We start from the raw sequence: 8,440 nt of genomic DNA, 5'->3' as shown, positions 1-8,440 counted from the left end.
ATGGTCATCTGGGCTGACCAATCAGAGGCCTGCGCCTGCACCATCGTCATTAGAGGCTCCATCTGTGTGTAAAGTCCAGACCCTATCGTCGAAAACAGGAACAGGGTTTTGGATTGCCTCACACTCTTGGACTTTGTTGATAGGAACTTCTGTGGCAAAATCTGCTAGAACTTGCCCCTTGATTGCCGGTCGTGGTCTGTATAGGATATTGTATCCTCCGAGCTCAATAGCCCATTTGGCCAATTTTCCCGCGACGTCGGGTTTGATAAGATTTGACCTAAATGGTAATTATTGAGAACTGTGATGACATAACCAGAGAAATACCGACGTAAGCGTCGTGATGCATGTACTAGCGATAGGACTAGTTTTTCTATCATTGAGTAACGTGTTCCTGGGCCAGTGAGCATTTTGCTTATATAGTAGATTGGGGTCTGAATGTTTTCTTGCTCTACCATTAATACTGCGCCTACTGCAACTTCCGCAGCAGATAAATATAAGATCAGTGGCTCTTTTTCTCGTGGTGCTTTTAGCGTCGGTAACTGAATTAAACATTGTTACGCCCAAATTACACATTCCAAAATGTAATATTATCATACTATTATTTAACAAAATTCGGGCATGACCCGTTCGTAATAAGAACAATTCCCTGTAAGACTAACGCGTAATAACTTAAAATACGACGCAGCGGAAAACAAGAGCCCAAAAATTTCGTTCTTTAATAGACATATCAAACACATGAAGGTTCAAATGCGAAATGCCATATATTCATTAAAACGGATTTATAACGTTTTATAACATTAATACTTCAAAACCTATATGAGTTACACTATGTGACCATTCTACCCCGTACAATCCTTGCTATCAACTCGAACTAAGTCCGCTTCACTTCAATAAATGTAGAGAAAACCCAAGCGATACCTGTGGACACCACGTACAACCAAACCATTAGTCATTAACATACCATACAACATTAAACTATATAATAGAATTTCGTAGAGCATTCTATAAAGTAGTCGTGGAATTGTCCAAGCGCTTTCTTAAATACTCTTATCCAAATCCAGCTCCATTTCTTCATGAAGCCAACGATCCCATACCTACATTACATTCCAACTCAACGCACATCATTAGTATCCATAAATACTCGAACACTTTGATAACGTTCATGCATATGTCTTAAGCATTGAACATTCATTCACACACACATTCACACCTACGTACTTATTATCATACATACATACATATATATATATACACTTATATATATACATGCGTACCTTCATACATGCCAATGTTCCTTCCTACGCACAATCAATTAATCACGAATATATACACAAGCTTCTTTTACATGTAGGTTTATGCCGGAATGTCACATTCACAACTTTACATAGTATAGACAATCTATGATTCAACCCACGTGCCCTTTGGATTCCTATACACATATACTTATAAAATTTCCTACACTAACACGAAACAATCCGTTCATTCACTAACCGACAACCGAATCATATAAAACTTGTTCCTAATGGTCCGGGAAATGTTCCCCTTACATAATGACTAAAAATTCTTACCCAAGGTCTTAACCATAACGAATTTCATTACATTACGCAACATATGCACATAAAATTCGACCCGTTTAAACCCACCAATTTACTTTCGGCTTAAATACAACCTTCTTCAATAATGAGGCATTATTGGCTTTGTACTTCTGATTATTACATGTTCTTTCATGATGTTTCGTAAACATAAGTATTAAAATCTATTAAACCTACTAAAAAGTGAATCGAAATTCACTTACCTCGAGTACTCCAATAAGTGTATTTGTCACCTTGCCTTATCTTGACCCGTTATCCTCCTATGCTTGACCTCTCCTTGACACGTTCCTATTATCTCATTCCATTACATCCATTCAATAGTTAGTATACATAATCATACGCATCACTAATCACACTTCTATTCACGTGTCAATCGCTTAACGAGTTCAACATGTATCATAATACTACAATGCTAATCAATCTAACAATTTATCATTCCATCATCACAACAGTCATACATGAGCTTCTAGCATGCATAATTATGTATTTACATCATGTTCGTTATTCTTTCAAAATTCCATACTTAGAATGATAACCTTTTCTAAGTTAGGCAACTTGCTTCATATGTTAAACATTTCATACCATTTCTTAACACCTTGGTTTTTACACATCCATTCTACTATTTTCTATCAACAACCCGTTTCGACCCGTTGGTGCAATTATATGCATAAACTAGTTGGTAAGTGTTTTAGACACTTAAAACAATCAAATAACTTACTAATAATTTATTAAAATCAGTAGTTCATGATTCATACAAGTGTGCATAACAATACAACTATTTTTACTGAATATTTATACTAAAATTTGTGCAGCAACTTTCTGCGCAGCAGCTGTTCACGACACATTTTAACCCATTTATCTTCTGATTCAGTTCTTCATGTTCAAATATGAAATGATCTACACTCAGAGATCTTTCTAAGCATATAAAGATCGTAACAATCGGACATTCCTATGATTTTATATGATTTTTACAAAATCAGCACAGAAGCTGAAATGCTTCCAAACAGCTTGCTGTCAAAACGAATTTACTAACTTTTCATGCAGTTTTGACCCACTAAATCTCATAACCAGCCTCTTATGACCAAATATGAAATGTAATATGCGAAACAACCTTTTCAACGATATAAGGCTCGTTGTCTAACTCCTAATAACGAATGAGATACGGCCTTTACAAGATGACTATCTAAGGCTGTCAAAAGTGACGAATTTACTAACTTTTCATGTTGTTTTGACCCACTTAATCTCATAACCAGCCTCTTATGGCGAAATATGAAATGTAATATGCGAAACAACCTTTTCAACGATATAAGGCTCGTTGTCTAACTCCTAATAACGAATGAGATACGGCCTTTACAAGATGACTATCTAAGGCTGTCAAAAGTGACGAATTTACTAACTATTTTACACAAACTTTGTAGGCATTTTATCAAACACTTGGCGGGTTTCGCATTTAAAAAAAAACATTATGTACAAGCTTTTAAAGCATGATTCCTACTAATTCTTCACATAACTTATTAACAATCAATCAAATTCATAACAATCTTTCATCCTAACTATGAACATATGGTTGTAACATCAATTACTTATCAATATTTCATCAACACATTGTTTAAATCATTGATACCATACTAATTAGCATCTAGGGTTTCACAATATCCATTCATCTTTTGACATACAAATGAGTTTTGCTTCAAACTATCAATATAATCAAAATTGCACATAATACAACTTCTATATGAGCATATCATGTAACATTCAGGTTTAATCACACATTTAATCACGGATTACACACAACCCGTTTCATCAATCATCACCAAATCATGAAATTTGACTTACTTGATGTGAGAAACGCTTAAGGGATCATCATTCTTGGTTCATGCACACAATCAACCCGCGATTTCCTTTTCAATTGATGATTTTTTTGTGGTTAGGGTTTACACCCCCTTTTTCCCCTTCTCCTGCGATCGTACGCAGACACACACCCTGTGTGTGTGATTTTTTTTTTTGTTTTTGTTTTAATAAAATATATTTCCTTTTTGGCAATCTAAGTCCCTCAAGTTTACCATTCCATTATAGTTGCCACAAGTTTCATTCCTTAACTTGTTTATTAGGCATTTAACTAAGTTTAATAACTTAGTTATTGTATTTTATTTAATTACACATGGTGACATTCCTACGAATTTAATAATTCGAGTTTTGGGGTGTTACAAACATTCTTTCATTTGCTTGAAGGCTGCTTCCGCTTCGGGTGTCCACTGGAAGTGGGTTTTCTTGGCGCAGTTTCGTAGTGTGCTAATGAATGGATATGACTTTGCTGCATGATTTGCAAGAATCTGTTTAAGGCTGCTAGACGTCCGGCGAGTCTTTGCATTTCTTTTATTGTTGCAGGTGATGGCATTAACTGGATGGCCTGCACTTTTTCCGGGTTTACTTTAAAACCATCCCTTGTTACTATGAAACCCAGAAATTTCCCTTTTTCCATTCCGAATGAGCACTTCGTTGGGTTGAGCTTTAAGTTTACGCTGCGCAAAGAATCGAACGTGCGCTGGACATTTGCGAGCATTGTATCTTCCTCGTGGCTCATGATGACGAGGTCATCCATGTATACCTCGACTATCTTGCCGATATCGCCTCTGAAGACCGTGTCCATTAGGCGCTAGTAAGTTGCGCCTGCGTTACGTAAGCCGAAGGGCATTTTTGTGTAACAGAAGATGCCCTTGTCTGTGCGGAATGTTTTCTTGTCCTCGTTTTCTTCTTTCATCTGGACTTGATGATAACCCTTGTAACAGTCAAGAAAGCACTTCCATCGAAATGATGCTAGAGAGTCAACTTTTTTATCTATCTCAGGAAGTGCGTAGCAATCTTTTGGGCACGCTTTATTCAGGTCTTTGAAGTCGACGCACATTCTCCATCTGCCACTGTGTTTTTGGACCATTACTGGGTTGGCGACCCATGTATGGTATTGAACCTCACGCAAGATTCCGGCATTAAGTAGCTCTGTCACTTTCTCGTCCATGGCTTTTGCTTTCTCATCGCTGAAGCTGCGCCTCCCCTGTGCAACAGGTTCTGCTGAAGGTCGGATGTTCAGACAATGTTGTGCTATATCGTGCGGAACCCCAGTCATGTCTGCTGGGCACCAGGAGAATATGTCTTTATTGTTGGACAGCAATTCTTTTAATTGTACTCGTGTTGCTGGGGAAATGGCGTGTCCTAACAGGATGGTCTGTTCTGGGTATTCACCGTTCAGAACCCATTTCTCCGGCTCATTTGATGCTGAAGGTTTGGTCACTTTTGCTGGTGGCTCATCGTCCACGTATATGACCTCCTTACTTGAGTATAGAATTGCAACTCCAGTTTCTGTTGGAAATCCGCATGCAGCATGTGGAATAGAAGTGATCATGCTGAATTCTCTTTGTGACCTTCTTCCGAGCAATACATCATGGCGTGATGTTGCCGGCATGACCATGAAATTTACTGTGACTGTGCGCGAATGCTCGCCATCAGATAGGGTCACAGGGAATGCTATTTGCCCTAACGGGAATACAGCTTCGTTACAAAATCCGGTGAGAGGGAATCGACCGGCTCCAGACGTGCTTTGTCTTCCGGATCAAGTTGTTTGAAGCACTGCTCATATATGATATCCATCGAGCTTCCTGGATCTATAAACATATAGTCCGTTTGATAATGGCCGAAGATGCCAGTAATAATTACTGGTCGCTCTTCCTGAGGGCCTCCAGGAACAACAGGAAACACGACTTGCTGTTCTCGCCAATGCTGATCATGGTGTCGTTTGTTTGGCCTTTGTGAAGGGCCTCCTTGTACCATGTTTATTTGTTTTGGTTTAGCTATCTGACCATTGGTACCTTCTGGTTTTGGGATTATCCTGGTATAACTGTCAGATTGGATGTCCCACTGATAAGGCATCTGTGGGTCCAATACTACAATATCAATCCTGCCACTGCTTTCTTGCTGAATATCAGATCTGATGTTTGGGGACTCAGGTCTGATAATTTGTGTGACAATTTGGTTCAAAGCTATCTGGAATCTGCCGATCCAGTATTCTGGAGCTCTCTCTATGAGTTGATCTGAGGAGTCCTTTTCGTCTGAGTGATTGTTACTTGTATTGATTCCCATGATTCCGTCGATCTGAGTATTTGGGGTTGTAGAACCCTTGAATTCAGACCGAGGACCTGATGGGTGAGGTGATGAATTCTCTGCCATGTGAAAACAGAGAAATAAGGGAAACTGAATCGAAACGAGATAAAACTTAAAAAGAACAGAGAAATCGGTGGGCGCCAATGAAGAAACACCAGGTAATTGACCGGAATCGAATTATCTAGGGGGTTTGGATCTGCATAAAGGGGGTTGTTCTCTCTCGTTTGATTCGATACAACTGACCTTCTTCTCCGGTAAACTCTGCAAAACAAAGCACCGTTAGCCTCGTCAAGGGGAGAAGAGGGGTTCTCTCCTTGACCCGACTTCGGCGTGAGAATAAGTATGGGTTTATGAAGAAGAAGAAGAAGTATTGACGAAGTGTGTATAACTTGAATTTCATACCTGAATCATTCTCATATTTATAGCCGAGAGTTTTGGGCGGGAAAACTCGTTGGTGAAATGCTGACGGAAGATGCTAACTCCGTAAGCAGTTACATTTCCTTCCGTTAAGCTTCTCGATCCGACGTGAGTGCACACAGATCGCTGTTTAGCTCTATGGCTGGGGTTTGCCACGTGGAAAGTGATCAAGTGGAGGTTTCTCTCCAATTTCATGCCATCATCATGATTTCAGGAATCCCTGAGGTGATGACACGTGTCTAGACGGTTGTAACCGTTTAGTGGTGCACGTTTGGGTCCTTCTAGAAGGTTATTGCCATAATCTTGTGTGACTCTTTATCGTGTGGCACCAGTTGGGTAAATAATATCCAAGTCTGGGTATTATTGAGCGGGGGTGTTTAATTGAGGATTTTCATCCTTTTATGAAGGAAAGCGCAAGGATTTATGGTTTCCTTCTGGCGCGCGGGTGTTTATCTGCTATCTGTTTCTTAAGCCTTCTTCGTGGGACCAGTGCGCGGCCACGCAAGGTGAAAAAAGGGCTGAAAGACAAAGTTATGGTATGGTCCCAATTACTTGTTATGGGGTTTTTGGGACCTTACCCCTTCAAAAATGGAAATGGAAAATGGAAATAGTTTCTTTAGTTTATTTATTATCAATTAACAATTAATTAATTAAAATTAAAATTAAAATTAAAATTTAAAATAATCTATACTATATTATAATGCATGAGGGAGGGGTATTTTAAGATACCAAAAAAAAGAGCTTTTTCCCCTTTATTTACAGAAAGACCCCTAAAATGAGGGTAATTTGGTCTTTTAAACACTATTTATTTTTTAGCCCCTAAACTTATTATATTTAAATCCCTGAAGTTTTAACAAAATTATTGATAATTAGTTATAATTCACCCCTCCACAACAAACTTATAATTTTTTTACGTATTCTTGACATATCTTTTAAACTATGCTGTTTAAAAAAATCCAAAGATAACATGACGACCTACACATTTTTGTCGACGTTTCAGTAGTTGTTTTGTTCAATATCGACGCACAGATTAAAAGATACAAGTCGATAATGCTTTAATGTACAAGTAATTAATACGTGTGATCTAATGCGCCTAATCTACAAATATGGGCTCTATCTATGCAAACAAAAACAAAAAGAACTAAAAGTACCGTACCATGAAATGAAGATATTATGTGTCACATTTTTTTTTTTAAAACTGTCTAATATCTATACTTAAATATATCTTATAAAAACTTAAAACTAACCACAACAAACTTCCTAAATTAATGGGTGACAAATTTAAAATTAAACCCTAATGCAATTCTGTAGTTACTATTAAATATTGACACACGGATTAAAAGGTACAAGTCGCTAATGCTTTAATGTACAAGTAATTAATACTTGTGATCTAATGCGCCTAATCTACAAAGATGAGCTCCATCTATGCAACCAAAAACAAAAAGAGTTAAAGTACCGTACCATAAAATGAAGATATTATGTGTTGCCTAATATCTATACTTAGATATATCTTATAAAAACTTAAAACTAACCACAACAAACTTCCTAAATAAAAGGGTGGCAAATCTAAAATTAAACTCTAATGCACTTCTATAGTTATACTATAAATACATAGCATGACACCCCTATATCTATTGCTAAACAAAGTTAAAAAATGGATACAGTTCTGAATTCAATTGTTGCGAAAAACCAAGCATGCGAGATTGAAAATTCTAAGGTACATAGTAGGACACCCCTACAACTATAACAACTTATCTTTTATTTTTTGTCATTTGATTATTATCTTTTATTAAAAAACGAAACTTAAACGTGTAAAACAATTTTTTTACTTTATTTATAAACAAAATATTTTTGTTTTTATAAAAAAATAATTCTTTTATAAATATTTTTTTTGTAACAAGTAATATAAATAAAATACTCCAGAAATTTACAATCTTTACTAGCTAAATACTAAATTGTGTTGCAAATTTTTAGGAATTATAAGTTCAACTATATTGTTATACATAATATTAGTCAGTTTCAAAAGATATTTTACCAACTTGACTAGATACATAGTAGATTGTGTTGCATATTTTTAGGGATTATAAGTTAAAAGTATACTCATATAAATAAGATTAGTTAGGAACTAAACATCTGAACTTAGTATGATATAAAGTTAATAAAGAAATAAATTCTTAACATCATATTTTTTTTTATAAAAACGGTTCTTGAAATTTTATAAAAATATAATTCTTTTATATATGTAAAAAACGAAAATTAACAATTTAAGTTAAAGG

The 8,440-nt window shown here is 36.5% G+C and overlaps 1 long non-coding RNA gene across 2 annotated transcripts; it reads right to left on the bottom strand.

Moving 5' to 3' along the window:
* Positions 1 to 696: 696 nt before the first annotated feature.
* LOC110935726 lies at positions 697 to 3,789 on the bottom strand. Of its 2 annotated transcripts, none has more exons than XR_002589360.2 (2): positions 3,429 to 3,789; positions 697 to 1,887 (listed from the first exon to the last, which is right to left on the bottom strand). It is a non-coding gene; the product is annotated as an uncharacterized LOC110935726 (long non-coding RNA). The 2 variants fall into 2 exon arrangements; XR_002589358.1 differs by having other exon boundaries at positions 697 to 1,880; positions 3,429 to 3,585.
* Between the last annotated feature and the right edge of the window lie 4,651 nt (positions 3,790 to 8,440).

This window comes from Helianthus annuus, chromosome 4 (genome assembly GCF_002127325.2).
Source record: "Helianthus annuus cultivar XRQ/B chromosome 4, HanXRQr2.0-SUNRISE, whole genome shotgun sequence".
NCBI classification, from domain to species: domain Eukaryota; kingdom Viridiplantae; phylum Streptophyta; class Magnoliopsida; order Asterales; family Asteraceae; genus Helianthus; species Helianthus annuus.
This window is presented reverse-complemented; position numbering and strand designations above follow the sequence as displayed.